This window comes from Phyllobates terribilis, unplaced genomic scaffold, assembly GCF_046119375.1.
Source record: "Phyllobates terribilis strain yellow unplaced genomic scaffold, ASM4611937v1 Scaffold_1__5_contigs__length_1240528914, whole genome shotgun sequence".
NCBI lineage: Eukaryota > Metazoa > Chordata > Amphibia > Anura > Dendrobatidae > Phyllobates > Phyllobates terribilis.
In genome coordinates, this window is record NW_027362761.1 from 1,065,649,964 (window position 1) to 1,065,668,675 (window position 18,712).

Genomic DNA, 18,712 nt, shown 5'->3' on the forward strand with positions numbered 1-18,712 from the left:
AATTTCTGGAATATGAAGGCTTTAGTATACACCAAAAAAACTTAAACAAAACCCTCCACAGCTAAATTAAGGGGAAAAAAAAGAAAAAAAAAGTTCAATAAGCACATTTAATGAATTTCGTTTGGTTCCAAAGTGGCCTCTTCTACTTTGATACCTATTACCTACTTCTTTTTATACATTAACGTAACATCATTTTTCTTTCAGGAAATTACTCCCAAGAAAATACAAATATATTAGACTATAAAGTTTAACTTTTATTGTAACATAGTTATAATAAAAACATATTAGAAAACCCAAATTACTTCACAAAATAGCGGGTAACGTCTAACAATGAATTATAAATGTCATCAAGGGAATAATATTAAATGTATGTGACAGAGGTGTGTTGATCAAGATCTAACTTGCATGTTGAGCCATGTAGCTAATATCAATCCAATAATTTTCACATGTGCACAATGTACCTCATGTATGTATGGTTAATTAAACAACTCACATGGATCTCATGCAACCAAAACTTAACCAGATTAATCCAGGTATTAATATAGCACCTACAATAGTGTCAAACCCCTTTCTACAACATGCAAAATGTGTAGGGATAAGTAGTGAGAGTCATTACCTTGGTGGAATGAAGTATGTATATAAAAGACGGCCCGACGTGCGTTTAGTCAGCCTTCTTCAGGGAGCTAAATTTCATGATCTAATATACTCATATTTTCTTAGGAGTAATTTCCTGAAAGAAAAATGATGTTACTTTATGCTTGAGTTTTTTATCTAAATATTCACACAGAGGATAGCATTGTGGGACTGTGTAAGCTAACTTCTTTTTATACATGATGACATGGTGGCTAATCAAGATTAGCTGCTTTGCTACCATTATGGACAACATAAATTGAGGATGCCCATAACTGGCCCTCTTAGTCAGATGAAGTATTTCGTAGTAGTGGTGGTGGGATGGTTAAAAAAGCACTCCTCCCATCTAAATTTTTATCCTCTTAATATATTGTAATCATCATTCTACATCACAGCAAAGTCCCTGGCAGTACAGCTCAACCTCCTTTTCAACTCTTGACCCAGCTTCTCCGCTCCTCTCCCTGCCAGGGACTTTGCAGCTATGTAGGATTGTAGTTCTAATGATGACACATGCAGGGAAAATAGACTTCCTGTTTATACATAGAGCTAGGAAGACAAAATGATCAATTGTAAGTACACAGTGCTCTATAATATGATGACTGCAATACATTAAGAGGGTTAAAACTTTGATGGGAGGAGGAGTGCTTCTTTATGTACATGATGATAGGGATCAGCAATGTTGCATCATAAGAGGATCCGTACAGTAAATATATTGAAAAAATATATTTATCAAATTTGCATCCGAACACGTTAAATTCCTGATACCGTTATAGGGATATTTGTAATATTGCTTGTTTGCCCCACTTAAAGTTTGATGGTCGCAACGATATTTCAGAGATTCTTTTATACCATACATTAAGACAATAAATTAAGTATATCTGGGAGATTAATTTGATATCCTCAACAGCAAATCTGTAAAAAATGACTTTCAGCTTTCATATTGAAACAAAAAGATTCCTATTGTCCGTGCCTCTCAGCGCCAGCTGTTCATGGCTGTGTTTTTTCAACACATTAAACCAGACACAAAAAGTGCACAGTTGTTATGCTTTGGCTTGAAGGCTGCAACATGTGATTTGTGTTATAACCTCACGGTGGAATGCTGACATATATACAGTAAGTAGGATTATATCTTCAACGAGAGTGCTTATAGATTTATAAGAGGATAAAAATTCAGGCTTGGCTTCAGTTTTTACTTCATATGGGAACACTTCTCTCCATCTGCAGATATGTCTTGCATTTTTCTTATAGGATGTCTATTCCGCATCAATACGGATAAGTGCATTTCAAATTCTGTTAGAAAATTAAAGAAAATATAAACTGTAGCAAAGTAACATCCCTTAAAATGGACATTTTCAAAATAACTGCAATAGAGTTCTTTTACCTTACTATGGTCCTAAATTTTTTACACTGGTCCTACACATGCAAGTTTTCAAGATGGTCTGTCCTCCATAGCGCCACAGGTAATAAAAGCTAATTCTGTATGTTACTGGTTCATATAGAATAAATTTCCAAAATGCCCCTCCACCCATACCTAACATAACTTCTTGTTCTGCCTAATTAATATTAGGCAAGAAGTTTTGTCATCAATAAGTTCACTGAGATGGGAAGAATCAATGAGTTTGTAAGAGACTTACTATGTTACAAACCCCTTTAATCAAAGGTGATTAAAGGGATTATGTGGCCACTTAGAATTTAGAAAAAAGACAGGGGAAAAAAAGGTGCCCTATTTTTTTGGACTGTCCAGAAATTTCTGGACAGTTAGCAACCCTGACCCATCCTATTCATGTGACTGGATGGGCTGCAGTCTGAAGAAACACTGCTTCCAAGATCTGTGTCTCAACTGACATAGGAGCTATATCGTAAGCAAAAATAACAGGGCTGCCAGAGTAAGGCTTGGACAGAAGAAGAAATAAATCTTCTCCTCGGTTGACTGAGCACAAAGATTTTTTCCTCAGCCGAAGGAAAGCCTCTTCCACGACCTCTCCAGTATGTGTGCTTATGATACAGCTCCTCTGTTACTTGAGACACAGGTCTCGGTAACTGTGGTTTTTTCAGACTACAGCCACATGACTTGGACAGGCTGCCATTAGAATTATGTGACAGGAGCCATTTTATTACATTCTTGTCTTGTAATTTTTTTGAGTGAAAGTCATTAAAATAGTGCACATGCTTATTGAATTTTGCGCAAAATTATTTTCATTGACCTATTTTGTAACTTTTTAATGCAAAGAAATGCACACACCTTGCAAAAGTCACAAAAATTAGGCCAAAAAAACAGGCATACATAAAATCACTACAGGTGGGAACTGAAACATATTTGCACCAAATTTTGTGATTTTATAAAGTCGCATTAGATGACTTGGTCTAAACTACCGTACTTGGAAAAGACTGTCATAAAAATCTGAAAACTAACTAAATAAGACAACTTTAAAAAACAGAGAAAATCATTTAATGAAATTGTCGCAAATTAAAAAATCACTAGTTATCATAGCATCATAGAATGTTAGACTTGGAAGGGACCTCCAGGGTCATCGTGTCCAATCCCCTGCTCAATGCAGGATTCACTAAACCATCTCAGACAGATGTCTGTCCAGCCTCTGTCTGAAGACTTCCATTGGAGGAGAACTCACCACCTCTCGTGGCCTCCTGTTGCACTAATTGATGACCCTCACTGTCCAAAAGTTTTTTCTAATATCTAATCTGTATCTTCTCCCATTCAGTTTCTTTCCATTACTTCTCGTGTTTTCATGTGCAAATGAGAATAAGGATGATCCCTCTACACTGTGACATCCCTTCAGATATTTGTAGACAGCTATTAAGTCTCCTCTTAGTCTTGTTTTTTGGCAATCTAAACATTCCCAGATCCTTTAAATGTTCCTCATAGGACATAGTTTGCAGTCCGCTCACCATCCTGGTAGCTCAATGTGGTGCCCAGAACTAGACACGGTATTCCAGATGAGGTCTGACCAAGGAGGAGTAGAGGGGGATAATTACTTCACGTGATCTAGACTCTATGCTTCTCTTAATACATCCCAGAACTGTGTTTGCCTTTTTTGCTGCTGCATCACAGTGTTGACTCATGATAGATGTTGTGATCTATCAGTATACCCAAGCTGTGTATAGGTATACTGTAGTTGAGAGGTATTCACGCCAAAACACTGGTTGAATAGTTCTAATTGATTAGTTCTAAATGTTTACATCTCATTGAACACCCTTAAAGTTACTAAATAACATTGCTATGTATTTTCTTTCTTGAAGCTGAAGTTTGAAGAGCTTCCTTTGAATCAGAGAATGTCAACCGTTTATGAACACATTAGTTTATTCAAATGGACACTAAGATGTAACAATAACTCAAATTACTATAAATCTTGATGTAACCAGAAGCCACAAGAGCAGTGTCATTCTTGATGTTATTTTTATTTGGAACCTTTTTTTTACAGCATAAGAATATAAATTATACCTGTCTATCATTAATACTTTAATCTTTTTTTTTTTTTACTGGAAATCGAAATCTGAAAGTTAACTTTTCCAATCCTTGGAAATGTCTATATGATCATTACCTTGCCATTGAATCATCTAAATTTCTATGTGACATCACTGGCCCATCTGTGCTTATGTGATTGCAATGATGTTACAATCATTGATCATATCTATGACTACAGAAAAATTTTTCTCTGTGGTTCCAGATGCTCTAACACCTTAAATTGACCTTACAAATTAGATCCAATGTGAATGATCGACACCAGAATCTCTGAACCTAGATATTTTATTGGGGTATTTAGCTGCTCCCCTTTTTTTTTACTGAGAACACATGCCTGTTCTATTGTATCCCAGGTTCTGACCTAGCTGTATGATGCCTCCTAACGCATTGAACTCCACTGGCCAGCAGCTACTCTATGAACACAACTCAGTGGCCATTGCAACGAAGTCCAGATACCTGTACAGGGGTGAATATTAAAGCATCTCTGACACCTCCTAAGAAGAATGACTTACACCAAGCCTGTTCATGGATTCTTATTTGATTTTAAGGATTCGCTACGTAGAGAAGAAGCTTAACAACTTGTCGTCACCTCAATATATTTCTGACTCCATCTTTTGAGATCATTATATCTTCCAACCTTTTTTTACTCTCCAACCTGAAATTAAAATATTCACCTATTCAAACAAGCATAAAACCTAACATCATTTGCTCTCCATTACCACCATGAACATGGTTATTAACATTGTTTCTACCTAGCAATCTTCTATTCTCTTCTCCACCTGTCTGCTCCTCACACTCTTGCCTCCAGGAATTCTGAATTCTGTGCATTTTCTTTTCTAGTAAATTCAGTACCCCATGATTTCAGACTTTACTCCTATTGCCGTCACTATTCCAAAACCTACCAAAACTTATTCTTTAAAGGTAAGATCAATTCACGGTTTGGGCTGCATAAAAGAAGCGTTTTTTTGTTCCACAATGTGTTTCCATGCCAGTCAAGCATCTTTCTCAAGTGTAATAACCAACTGAGAAAGACGCCAGTCCGACGTGAAAATACGTTTTGGAATAAAAATTGCTTCTTTATATTATTGGATCAAGGATCTTAATTTTGGTTCACGCAACCCAAGCTGGGAATTGTCTTTACTTTCAAGCTTCCTGGTGGAGGTCATCCACCAGCCATGGGGCAGCAGTAACCATTATTGAGCTTTCATAAGAGTTGTGCCTACAGGTGAGCACATTACCTGGACCTATTTTATGTTTTTAAAAAGATATCACCCTATGGCCTGGTTCGCTCTGGTTCCCTATAGTATTTATCTAAAACTTGATCTTTAATACCATAACATAGTTAATTCATACTGTTTATACTTATGAAACATTTACAGTTAGGTCCATATATATTTGGACAGAGACAAAATTTTTCTAATTTTGGTTCTAGACATTACCACAATGAATTTTAAACAAAACAATTCAGATGCAGTTGAAGTTCAGACTTTCAGCTTTCATTTGAGGGTATCCACATTAAAATTGGATGAAGGGTTTAGGAGTTTCAGCTCCTTAACATGTGCCACCCTGTTTTTAAAGGGACCAAAAGTAATTAGACAGATTAAATAATTGTAAATAAAATGTTCATTTCTAGTACTTGGTTGAAAACCCTTTGTTGGCAATGACTGCCTGAAGTCTTGAACTCATGTACATCACCAGACACTGTGTTTCCTCCTTTTTGATGCTCTGCCAGGCCTTCACTGCGGAGGTTTTCAGTTGCTGTTTGTTTGTGGGCCTTTCTGTCTGAAGTTTAGTCTTTAACAAGTGAAATGCATGCTCAATTGGGTTGAGATCAGGTGACTGACTTGGCCATTCAAGAATATTCCACTTCTTTGCTTTATGTTTTGGGTCATTGTCCATCTGTAGTATGAAACGATGACCAATCAGTTTGGCTGCATTTGGCTGGATCTGAGCACACAGTATGGCTCTGAATACATCAGAATTCATTCGGTTGCTTCTGTCCTGTGTCACATCATCAATAAACACTAGTGACCCAGTGCCACTGGCAGCCATGCATGCCCAAGCCATCACACTGCCTCTGCCGTGTTTTACAGATGATGTGGTATGCTTTGGATCATGAGCTGTAACACGCCTTCGCCATACTTTTCTTTTTCCATCATTCTGGTAGAGGTTGATCTTGGTTTCATCTATCCAAAGAATGTTCTTCCAGAACTGTGCTGGCTTTTTTAGATGTTTTTTAGCAAAGTCCAGTCTAGCCTTTTTATTCTTGATGCTTATGAGTGGCTTGCACCGTGCAGTGAACCCTCTGTATTTACTTTCATGCAGTCTTCTCTTTATGGTAGATTTGGATATTGATACGCCTACCTCCTGGAGAGTGCTGTTCACTTGGTTGGCTGTTGTGAAGGGGTTTCTCTTCACCATGGAGATTATTCTGCGATCATCCACCACTGTTGTCTTCCGTGGGCGTCCAGGTCTTTTTGCATTGATGAGTTCACCAGTGCTTTCTTTCTTTCTCAGGATGTACCAAACTGTCGATTTTGCCACTCCTAATATTGTAGCAATTTCTCAGATGGGTTTTTCTGCTTTTGCAACTTAAGGACGGCTTGTTTCACCTGCATGGAGAGCTCCTTTGACCGCATGTTTACTTCACAGCAAAACCTTCCAAATGCAAGCACCACACCTCAAATCAACTCCAGGCCTTTTATCTGCTTAATTGAGAATGACATAACGAAGGGATTGCCCACACCTGTCCATGAAATAGCCTTGGAGTCAATTGTCCAATTACTTTTGGTCCCTTTAAAAACAGGGTGGCACATGTTAAGGAGCTGAAACTCCTAAACCCTTCATCCAATTTTAATGTGGATACCCTCAAATGAAAGCTGAAAGTCTGAACTTCAACTGCATCTGAATTGTTTTGTTTAAAATTCATTGTGGTAATGTCTAGAACCAAAATTAGAAAAATGTCTCTGTCCAAATATATATGGACCTAACTGTATATCCTTACCTTTCTTCCTTGTAGATTGTAAAATCCAACAGGTTAAGCTATGATGATTTTTCTTTTTATAATTTGTTTCTTTAGTATATTTTTAGATATTTGCTCATATTTAAAAATGACTTGTGTTAATTCTCCTCTATTTTACATAAATCTGGAAATTTATGGTGCAATAATAATAATACAGTATAATTGTTTTCATATCGATTATAGTTATTATTGTTACTTTTCTTAATATTAATTTCCACCAAGTCAATCTCAAATTGATCATGTCAATTACAACAATGACGTGTCCTACTTATATTCCTTTGAAATCTTCTCAATATTGTCTTTAATTAGTAATACTATTAAAGAGTCATTACAAGGGAAAGAAATAAATGGTGTTTACAGTTGTGCTGGGCCGTATGTGGTGATGTATTCATTGTTACTTTCCATTACATAATCCCTACAGTGAAATTATTGATTAATGCATCTTATGGCAATGTCTCATAGATACTGTACTTTGTGTCATTTGTAAAAGTTTCTCAAAATTAGAAAGTTACTAATACAAAGTAATTCCATATTCCATATTTATTCAAAGGAAGCCTGTGGTATTTTGTAGACATCCTACAACTGCATAGCTAAGTAATTACAGATTTTCAACAACTCCCCTACGAGTGAATCACACATGTTTTTCTTATCCGCAGTTCTGCTTGGAATGTGTGTATATACAGAAGTCTAGGGGAAAATGACAAAGCCCTATTGACAGCATGAGGCTGCTGCCATGAAATGCTGGTCATTCTACTGTCCCAAGGCTGGAGCCTCTTACGGCTTTGCTATTTCTTGTTTAGGACTCAATGTCCTTTTCTGAGTAATTTAGTATGTATTTAGTTCCACCATTATCAAAGAGAGGTTTGTAAGTTATAAGTCAGATGTGGAAATATCTGTCCTTCATAATGGTGTTCTTTCCCACAATCCCTAACAACGTCCCAAAACAAAATTGTTTGCATTCTTGGTGTCCTCTCACTGGCATGTGTCTCACATGATGATTCCGGAGACTCGTAAATAACAAGGGATAATAAACGAGAGTATCAATAAAAGAATAAAATGGATATGCAGACTTGTATATATTAAACTATTATAGTATTATGAAACATTTAACCCTTTACTGACATGTGATGTAATAGTACGTCACATTTCGGGTGTCTGTGTATGGAGCTCATCCATACCTGGGAAATGCTGGCTGTGATACACAGATGGCATCTAGTTGTAACATCAGCAACTGAAGCTTGCTCCAATCACTGGTGTTTAACCATTTAAATGCCACTCTTAATTAATGACAGCGATGTTAGAAATGGCTTCTTTCGGTCCACAGTGAGATCCCAAGGGCCATTGGGTTGTCATGGCAGATGGGTGTCTGCTGAAAGGCTCCCCCAACGTTGTCCTCCTGTGATCTTAAGCCTGTAGCTTGGTTTCGTAGTACAATATCTGTTACACACATGTTCCGGGTATTCCAATCTCCACTCCTTTCTGCTGGGTCTGCTGTGCTTTGTTGTGCTCCACATCAGGTTTTGTAGGTTGACCGGCTAGGACCTATGACATCATGCTCCTAGACTTATTTAAGGCCTATTGACACACACATCTATATTTTTTCCAGCACTTAAAAAAAAACATATACTGTATGTATAATATCACTGAAATCATAGTCACAAGGAGAATTATTTTGCCAGGTCCTTTTTTACTACACAAAGAATGGCAATAGTGCAAAAAAAAACATGAATCCTATATTTCTTTCACTATTTCGCCGCACTTCAATTTCTTTTCCCAAACTACAACTCATACTGCAAAAATCAAGGCTCTTGGTAGAAGGCCATAAATGAAAAATTGCCCGGTTGTGAAAAGGTTAAAGACACCTTACTGTATTAATATTCAATCTATCCAGACATATTTGGGCTTTTCTCAAATATATTGTAGGTCTGGCTAAATATAGAAGATTTATTGTAAATTTGCGCTAAAAAAAAAATTAAAAACAACAAGAAGCCAATACACAGAATCCGACAAGAGGCTCCATATAGTCTGTCAACTTCTATTTTACCACTGATCTACCTTTCACCAGCAGTGGAATAATTCATTAAAAAAGGAAACATTTTGTTGGCATTGGAACATATTGTTAATGAATGATGCGTCCGTTATGTCCATCCTCTGGCATTTCCTTAGATTGTTTACAAGCAAACTATCTTATGATTTACCAACTTTCTATTATGAGTGAACATATCATTTTGAGGGAGGTAGTTTGGGAAAGTAAAGTTAACCCATAATCATAAGTAGAATTTTTGGTCTACTCCATGCTATACAGTCAAAAAAAAACATGAAAAAGCTTGTGCAAACAAACAGAAATGGAAGCCACAAATAGATCTACCCAAATGTGCTGCTCCAGCTACATTCTGACTTGGTCCTTGTTTTCATTCCTGGCTTTGAGCCCTGATGTTGTTTGACTTTTTTGTTTGACTCTCCTAATATCCCTACTTTAAGCCGAAACATCCCAGCCAGGAAGCTAATACACTGAGGTGAGGATATACATAGCACAGTGGCTCAGTGGTTAGCACTGTTGCTTTGGAGAGTTGGGGTCCTGGGTTCAAATCCCACCAAGGACAACATCTGCAAGGAGTTTGTATGTTCTCCCTGTGTTTGTGTGGGTTTCCTCTGGGTTCTCCGGTTTCCTCCCACACTCCAAAGACATACTGATAGGGAATGTATATTGCGAGACCCTATATTGTGATGATAATGTTTGTAAAGTGCTGCAGAATATGATGGCACTTTATAACCAAAGCCTACTAAATAATAGACTTAAAGCCAAATTATAAATGGCATCATCTTCCTGGCACTCATTCATCTTACTATATTCACAATCCGCCAATAAAGGTGCAGTCTCTTTTTCCATCATGACTGGTAGAAAATAGTAATTGACCCTAGAGTCAATTTACTTGTTGACTAATCTTGTGATGTGAACTTGTAAAGAGTCGTGGAGGTGGTGCTTCTTCTCTGAAGAGTCTGGATGGAGAGGTCATAAAATTCCCAATTCTATGCTTATTAACACATTTAAGGTTAGGATTTTCCGATATCAGAGTTTGCTTGTGAGGCTAAAGCCCCTCTATCATTATTTGGTCAGTATTCAGTCAGTATTTTTTCTCATGAGTGGGAGCCAAAACCAAGTGAGGAACAATCAGAGAAAAGGTATAATAGAAACAAGTCACCAATTCTGCATTTAACACCCACTCCTGGTTGTGGCTCCCACTCCTAAGAAAAAATACTGACCGAATACTGAATACTGACCAAATACTGATAGTGGGGCCATATCCTAATGGTGTTTTCTGGCCTGAAGGATAAGTCAGAAAGGGCATGTTGAGGGAACAGTGTTTTCTAGGTATGTCCAAATGGGTACATTTATAGAATGGCCCGCATAACTGTTCACAGGAAAGGCACCACCCCCATGACTCTTTGCACGAGAGACACCATCCCCATGACTCTTTACAGGAAAGGCACCACGCCCATGACTCTTTACAGGAAAGGTACCACCCCCATGACTCTTTACAGGAGAGGCACCACCCCCATGACTCTTTATAGGAGAGGCACCACCCCCATGACTCTTTACAGGTAATTTGCAGGCAGCATGTGTTATGTTTTAGTAGTTATTGCAGCAACAAGCAATATGGATAAGGATATGCTTGGAAATGAAATCCAAAAAAAAATCAGACAGTAGCATTAGTTTAGCAGAGAATGTTCTCTTCCTAGCATTCCCATGGAAAAGGAAGATTGGAATAATTTAGGCCTGATTCATACAAGTTTTTTTAGCAGTTGCATCATTTCACACTCTGGTCCATACATCCTTAATTTGAGAAAAACTTTTATCTATTGAAAAGAATAATGGATATTTTATGTGTTACCAAAGTATTAGTATTGTGCAAGTTTGCCAACTTATAAATAGAATTCAAGGAGGCATAATGTCTCAAAGGACTTCTGCCAATCAATAAATCGAGAGTTCACTGTATTTCTGATTGTCAGGCTGTGTGCCCACGATGCGTTTTTTAAGCATTTCTGCAGCGGCAGAAACGCTTAAAAAATGCATGGTAGAAGGCCTGCCATGTTCCCCAATGATAATCCGCATGTGCTGTGCACATGCTGCCGAAATTTCCGCTGAGGATTATCATTGCGGAAAAAAACGCAGCGCTACCAATTATTTTGCGGAAGCACTGCATTTTGGCCGCCATTGACTTGCATTAGAACGCGCCAATTCCGCAAGACTGCATATGTACTTGCATAATTGGCGCGTTCTAATGTGCGGATGGTACCCGGGTGTAGAGGAGAGGAGAGTCTCATCCACACCCAGGTACCATTAAAAAAGCTGTAAAAAAAGAATAAAATAAAAAATAAATATATACTTACCTTCTGGTGGCCCGCGCTGCGCTCCTCCTTGCTTCCCGGCACTTCGCGATGGAATGAAGGACCTGCGCTGACGTCAGAGTCATGTGACGGGTCACGCGACGCTGACGTCGGCAGGTCCTTCAGTGTACCGCTGCCGGCAGCCGGGACCGAGCGAAGCAAGACAGCGCGGGCCATTGGAGAGCAAGTATATATTTATTTTTTTATTTTTTGACATTCTCTCGGGTCACACTATATAAATCCATGCTGTTTGCATGGATTTATATAGTGTGACCAAGTTGACAAGCACTTTCCAAGTGATGCTAAAATCGCTTGTAAAGCACTTGTCAACCCGCATGCGGAAATGCATGTGAAGAACGCTTCACATCCGCATGTCCCTGGCAGGAAAAACGCATGTACAATCTGCATGCGTTTTTTTCTGCCAGGGAGATGCAGAAACGCTCAGGAAAAAATCCTGAGCATTTCTGCATCGTGGGCACATAGCCTTACAGAGGAGAATAGAAACATTTTATATGGGAAATAAAGCCATTCAAAAAACGTACAAGGAGGCAAAAACCTTTAAAAGGAATCTATCACCAGAAAGCTGCCAATCAGTGGTGGAGGAGTGGTCGGACTAATCCTCCAGTGATAATCTCCTGCTGATGAAAAAATTATTTTATCAAAGCTACAGCAAGCAGCCAAGTAAGTGACACATCACTGGAATCAGGGTCTCTGTTCTTTTAATCTGAGGTCTATTGCTTTCAGAGTAAGTGAGAAAAACCTGTTGACAAATACCCTTTAAATTAGTAGTGGTCTCACATGTTACACCTTCACCTGTGGATAGATGATAAATATAGAAATCTTTAAACTAATTAATTTTTGAAGACAATGAAGATCTTTTTTTCTCAACAAAAATGACATCAAATATATCTAAAAATATCCACATTTTTAAGATTCTAAATTTGTAAGTAAAGTTGGACCACATGTTCGAATGTCTGATTTTGTCTCAGAATTTTACATATCAGTGCTCAATTTTTTCCATATGTATAAAACAAAAAATATTTGCTTTGCCAGAGTAATATTCCAGTAGTATTTCAAAGTATTTCAGAGGCGAGGAGCATTTAACCATAAAACATCCAGTCCAGATACTTTGCAAAGTCAGATTTATAATTATCCATTTTAGATTTTTCAGGGTATATATTGTAGTTAGATGTAGTGTTTTATGTTTTACTTAAACATATTAAAGGCATTTTACACCCCTTTAAAAAAAATGGCCCAGTATCCTTTCTTCCTTTTACAGCAGGTATGGTGCGTGACCACTGAAAACAATAACTGCTCAGACAAAAAAAAAACATGGCAGAGGCATTGATTAAGATGGATGGGCATTGGGCACCCTTTACCATCTTTTGGTTATACTTGTTACTAGAGATGAGCGAATCAATTCGAAGCCAATTAAATTTGAGTAGAATTTTATGAAGTTGGTGAGTCCCGGTAACTTAAAAAAAAAATTGCGATTCAATTTGCATGAATTACAAAAAGAATGCCCGCCACTGTTTTATACATATCAGAAAGGGCTGATATCAATAGTGCAGCCTGATATGACCTCAGGCGCGACCATGCAGGCTTCCTCACAACGACTTGCTGCATTCATATCACTTGGTAGAGCACAGTCATGAGGGACTATCATAATCTGTATAGATTTTAGGACAATGACAGGAAGTCGGAGGTCACAGCTCAACAATAGAGATAAGAGAGGAAAGCCCTAAAACAGTGAACAAATACTCCAGACTGCAATGTGTTGTACAACTGCAGCAGTGCAGAAGATGAGAGTAGTAGTCTGTGAATAATCCAGAGGCTCAACTAATAGGGAAAGACAGAGAGGTAGGAGAGGTGCCGCAGAAGTACCAGACTCAGTGTGTTTGATCAGTGACATAGTGTCGCTGACATATGCTGTTGCATTTGAATTACAAGCACACTTTTTTTTTCTTCATTCTTAATGCACTGAAAAGGAGAAACAAGACAGCGCAATAGAATAAAGAATATCGGAATTCAGCGTCGGACAATGCTTCTGTACATGTAACTGCCTACCCAACATTCCCTATTACATCATTTTTGGCCAGGGTTGAATACTTGTAGTTGAAAAGACTGTCAAAAGTTAATTATAGTGCACTGTTGACCAAAATGTATGATAAAACTAAAAGTGGCATTGTCATCTGGCAGGGTTGTGTAAAAGAAAAAAAACATCATAGCTAAGAATATAGGAGCTGCAAGCAGAGGCAGAAGCACCAATACCCCCATTTCTTTTGATTATGAGGGATGTTGTGACATCTTGTGTGCGTCACACCACAATGATGACACCACGCCAGTCTGGTTAATCAAAAGAAGAGCCGGGAGATACAGAGATTTGCAGGGCTCCCATCCAGCGATCACAAATTACTGACCATGTCGATAAAGCCAGAGTGATATGAATCGATTCTCCCCTCTCTAATTAGCACCCTCATATTTTCTGAATCAGCGTTAATCTTCTATTTAACCTCATAACACTTCATGGCATATACAGTATATCTGTCATAAGTGCGTGTTAACAAGTGGATATATATGATGGATATATACTTCATGCTGCTCAGTTGGGAATGTACCCTCGAGATCAAAAGCTAAAACCGTGGAGATCTGTGAGAACTCAGATGTTAAAATGGTCAGCAGGACCTTCATGATCAGTTCACTCTGACTGGCTTGGGTCAATGAAAGCATCAAAAGGCTTTTCTGTGAAAATGGCAAAAAAAATCTATTTACGATTATATTTTACCCCTCTCAAATTTTCTAAAACAGTGCATCTTTATCTTACCGTGGGAGGTTATAGGGGCAGAAAAGTGCAGATTTTTATATGAGCGGCTCATTCATCACTTTTTTACTTAAAGACGCAGCCTGATCCTGCTTTGGCTCTCAGATTCCTCAATCCTTGGCCAATCCCTAAATCTTACAGGATTGTAATTTTCAGTCGCTAGGATATCACTGGCAAGAAATTGAAAATGTCAATTTCTCCATCATTAAAGGGGTTGTCCACTACTAGGACAACCCCCTTCTTAAATGCGACAGTGCACCATGTAAAATAAGAACACCATATACTCACATATTGAAACCCCTTTAATAGCGTTAATCACATCAGTATCGCACACTTCCACACTGTTACAAATGCATGCATTTTGCAATTCTTGTCCTAGAAGAAAAAATAATAAAAATTGAGAGTCCTCAGTGATTGATGGATTTTAATAGCAAGTTGTAAAGATGGTAACAAATATCAAGCTTGTGAGACTCTTCAGGTCTTCTCATCAGGCTCAGTAAAACACAAAATCTGAAGAGTCACATATTTATACATGGCAGGACACATGAATAATGCAGTAATAAGACAGTGACGTGAAGCAGAACTATCAGTGTGGGAAGGGGCGAGTGGCAGTAAATATTGGAGCATTTTACAGATAAAAAATGTGAAAGTTTTATTGTCCATTGATGGAGGTCTGGTCCATGGTCGTAATGCCCCTGGGAGGTTGGAGGGGCACATTCCTAAACTTATGGAGAAAGACATAAATTCATGCAGTTATTTTTGTGTTTATGTGTTTCTTCAGATACTTTGTTATACCTTTCGAGATGAAGAGATCTAGAGACTCTCTATATCTTTTTTTGTAACATCATTTGTTTTATTTTTGTTAACCATTAAAAAGTGTCATATCTTCAAGAATATTATTTTGTTTCCCTAAGGTTTTATTCAAGAGAAAAACTAAGATTCATTCAAGTTTTATCATAGTCTTGGAATGCATTACCCAGGACAATTCAATTAATTCCCAATATCCACAGTTTTAAGCGCGGCCTAAAAATGCATTTCTTTAGACTGGCCTATCGCCTCATCTCACTTATCTAACTATCCCCCGTTTGCCCATATAAAACTTATTTCAAAATCAGGACCCTCTTAGCATCTGTTCACACACCCTCCACTCACTTATTAGCCCTCTGTGTCTGTACATTTACTGATACTGGCTGATGACCAGTACATGCAGCGTTATGTGAATCCCCCTATGTATTTTGTTGATGATTGGACCCTACAATACAAACATTTTTAACCATTCACCTTTCGTGTCTCCCTATTTTCTCATAGATTGTAAGCTTGCGAGCAGCAGGGCCCTCACTCCTTTTGGTATCTGAGTTATGTGTTATTCTGTAATGTCTTTATTGTCTGTACAATTCTCCTCTAAAATGTAAAGTGCTGCGGAATAAGTTGGTGCTATAGAAATAAAAATTATTATTATTGGACCAAGTGTCATCAGTTTTTCTTGTATGTGAAAACAAAAAGGTTTTTATATTTTTTTTCAATCTAACAATCTGTGAAAATCAGACCATACTTCAATGGCATGAGGAGTGAGGTCCTATTTTTTTCACTGACCCATAGACTTACATTGCCAATATTGATCGGCGCCAAATGGGACATGTCTCTCTGATTTTGCACGGCCCGCGGAAAATCACAGACTTGTGAATGACCCCATTCACCATTATAGGTATGAGTACTGTCCGTGAAAAACACGGATAGCACTCATACACAAAAAATGTATAAGTGCATGAATGAGGCATTACTGAGAAGAATAAATCTTCCATAAATCCATGTCAGTGAAGAAGCTGAAAAAATGAGCGACATATTCCAGGTGCTGCCAAAGAGAATTGAAGACTTAAAAACCATTACCTTGACACGATCTTCCATGTCAGCTTCTGGAATACGCCTCTTTTTTTCAATCTCTTCAGTTTCCTACCCATGGTGGTTTGGGTCAGCAGTCTCTCATTGCTCCTCATTACGTTCAATAGAGTTGTGCTGAGACACAACCTACTCAGGTGAGCAATATTATCCACTTGCCTTTCTACTTGTTATTGCAGTAACACACAGGGAGCGCCTCTCTCCTTTATTTCTTGCATAAATCCATGCGACACATTCATTCCTGCTCTGAATGTATCCAAGGTTGTCATGAGTTTGTACTCCCAGACTCTTCTGTCTCTCTGGGATTTGCAGTTGCCTTTCAATTATAATATTTTTTCGTGTCCGTGATGTTGTGATCAGAGTTACAATAATGCTTTTCCACAGTTAGATCTGCCCTTTTTTCTTATATTGTGTAGAAGATGCAAATTCATCCTCATTCTGATTGCAGAGACAATTTCCTGTTTCTACCTAAAATAAAAACTTTTACTCAATGAAATTATTATTTTCAAATTATTTAGCAAGTTTTTTTTAAAGTAGTTTTGAAGCTTATCCGGAGGACAATGTATTATTTACCAGCACTAAATACATATAAGCCTTGCAGTCAGTGTTGATTTTGATGCAATGTGTGTGACTAAAGGTCCAAACAAGTGACTGGATATTATCTGTACCTCTTCATTGCGAAACAGTTTCCAACCAAAAGACAAGTCCAATCCCCTCTTATCATGACCTGGAAAGATGCCATTTAGATGTCAGAAGTTTGTGGCTGCCATAGACTTTGGCTTAGCAATTCTTAACCTTAAAGAAGTAAATTTGTGGAATATTATTCTAAAACAATATACATGCAGACATGGCACTTTACCTATATTTAAAGAAGACCTGTTGTCACTTGCTCAAACAAATTGAGTTAAAGAGTAACCATCGTTTTAATATTTGTTTCATAAATCAATAGTAGACATGAAAATACAGTGGGGAAAAGAGTATTTAGTCAGCCACCAATTGTGCAAGTTTTCCCACTTAAAAAGATGAGAGAGGCCTGTAAGGTAGACCTCAACTATGAGAGACAAAATGAGAAAACAAATCCTGAAAATCACATTGTCTGATTTGGAAAGAAATTTTTTTCAAATTTTGGTGGAAAATAAGTATTTGATCAATTACAATACTTCATCTCAATACTTTGTTATATATCCTTTGTTGGCAATGATAGAGGTCAAACGTTTTCTGTAATTCTTCACAAGGTTGGCACACACTGTTGCTGGTATGTTGGCCCATTCCTCCATGCAGATCTTCTCTAGAGCAGTGATGTTTTGGGGCTGTCGCTGGGCAGCACAGACTTTCAACTACCTCCAAAGGTTTTCTATAGGGTTTAGATCTGGAGACTGGCTAGGCCACTCCAGGACCTTGAAATGCTTCTTATGAAGCCACTCCTTTGTTGCCCTGGTGGTGTGTTTGTGATCATTGTCATGCTGAAAGATCCAGACACGTTTCATCTTCAATGCCCTTGCTGATGGAAGGAGTTTTGCACTCAATGTCTCACGATACATGGCCCCATTCATTCTTTCATGTACACGGATCAGTCGTCCTGGTCCTTTGGCAGAGAAACAGGCCCAAAGCATGATGTTGCTACCCCCATGCCTCACAGTAGGTATGGTGTTCTTTGGCTGCAACTCAGCATTCTTTCTCCTCCAAACATGACGAGTTGTGTTTCAACCAAACAGTTCTACTTTGGTTTCATCTGACCATATGACATTCTCCCAATACTCATCTGGATCATTCAAATACTCCCTAGCAAACTTCAGACGGGCCCGGACTTGTAGTGGCTTAAGCAGGGCGACACGTCTGGCACACCAGGATCTGAGTCCCTGGTGGTGTAGTGTGTTACAGATGGTAGCCTGTATAACGTTGGTCCCAGCTCTCTGCAGCTCATTCACTTGGTCCCTCCGTATGGTTCTGGGATTTTTTCTCACTGTTCTTGAGATCAGTTTGACCTCCACGGGGTAAGATCTTGTGTGGAGCCCCAGATGGAGGGAGAGTATCAGTGGTCTTGAATGTCTTCCATTATCTAATTATTGCTCCCACAGTTGATTTCTTCACACCAAGCTGCTTGCCTATTGCAGATTCAGTCTTCCCAGCCTGGTGCAGGGCTTCAATTGTGTTTCTGGTGTCCTTCGACAGCTATTTGGGCTTCACCAAAGTGGAGTTTGGAGTGTGACTGTTTGAGGTTGTGGACAGTGACTGTTTGAGGTTGCAGACAGGTGTCTTTTATACTGATAACAAGTTCAAACAGGTGCCAGTACTACAGGTAATGAGTGGAAGACAGAGGAGCTGCTTAAAGAAGAAGTTATAGGTCTTTTAGAGACAGAAATCTTGCTTGTTTGTAGGTGACCAAATACTTATTTTCCACCAAAATTTTAAAAAAATTTCTTTCCAAATCAGACAATGTGATTTTCAGAATTTGTTTCCTCATTTTGTCTCT

General features: G+C 38.3%; 1 protein-coding gene and 1 long non-coding RNA gene across 6 annotated transcripts in view; one reads left to right on the plus strand and one right to left on the minus strand.

Annotated features, from left to right (window-relative positions):
- DLC1 (DLC1 Rho GTPase activating protein) overlaps positions 1 to 18,712 on the plus strand; it is an 869,826-nt gene that overhangs the window by 702,325 nt on the left and 148,789 nt on the right. Inside the window, exon 1 of one of the 5 annotated variants that reach the window (XM_073645431.1) lies at positions 16,259 to 16,376. The exons of the other annotated variants lie outside the window; for them this stretch is intronic. The gene's annotated coding sequence lies outside the window, so the exon portion shown is untranslated. Of the gene's footprint in view, positions 1 to 16,258; positions 16,377 to 18,712 lie in introns of those variants that run through there. 5 annotated transcript variants of the gene reach the window in all.
- On the minus strand, positions 742 to 16,888 carry LOC141159131 (uncharacterized). The gene is made up of 3 exons (XR_012249149.1): positions 16,231 to 16,888; positions 14,632 to 14,718; positions 742 to 1,920 (listed from the first exon to the last, which is right to left on the minus strand). It is a non-coding gene; the product is annotated as an uncharacterized lncRNA (long non-coding RNA).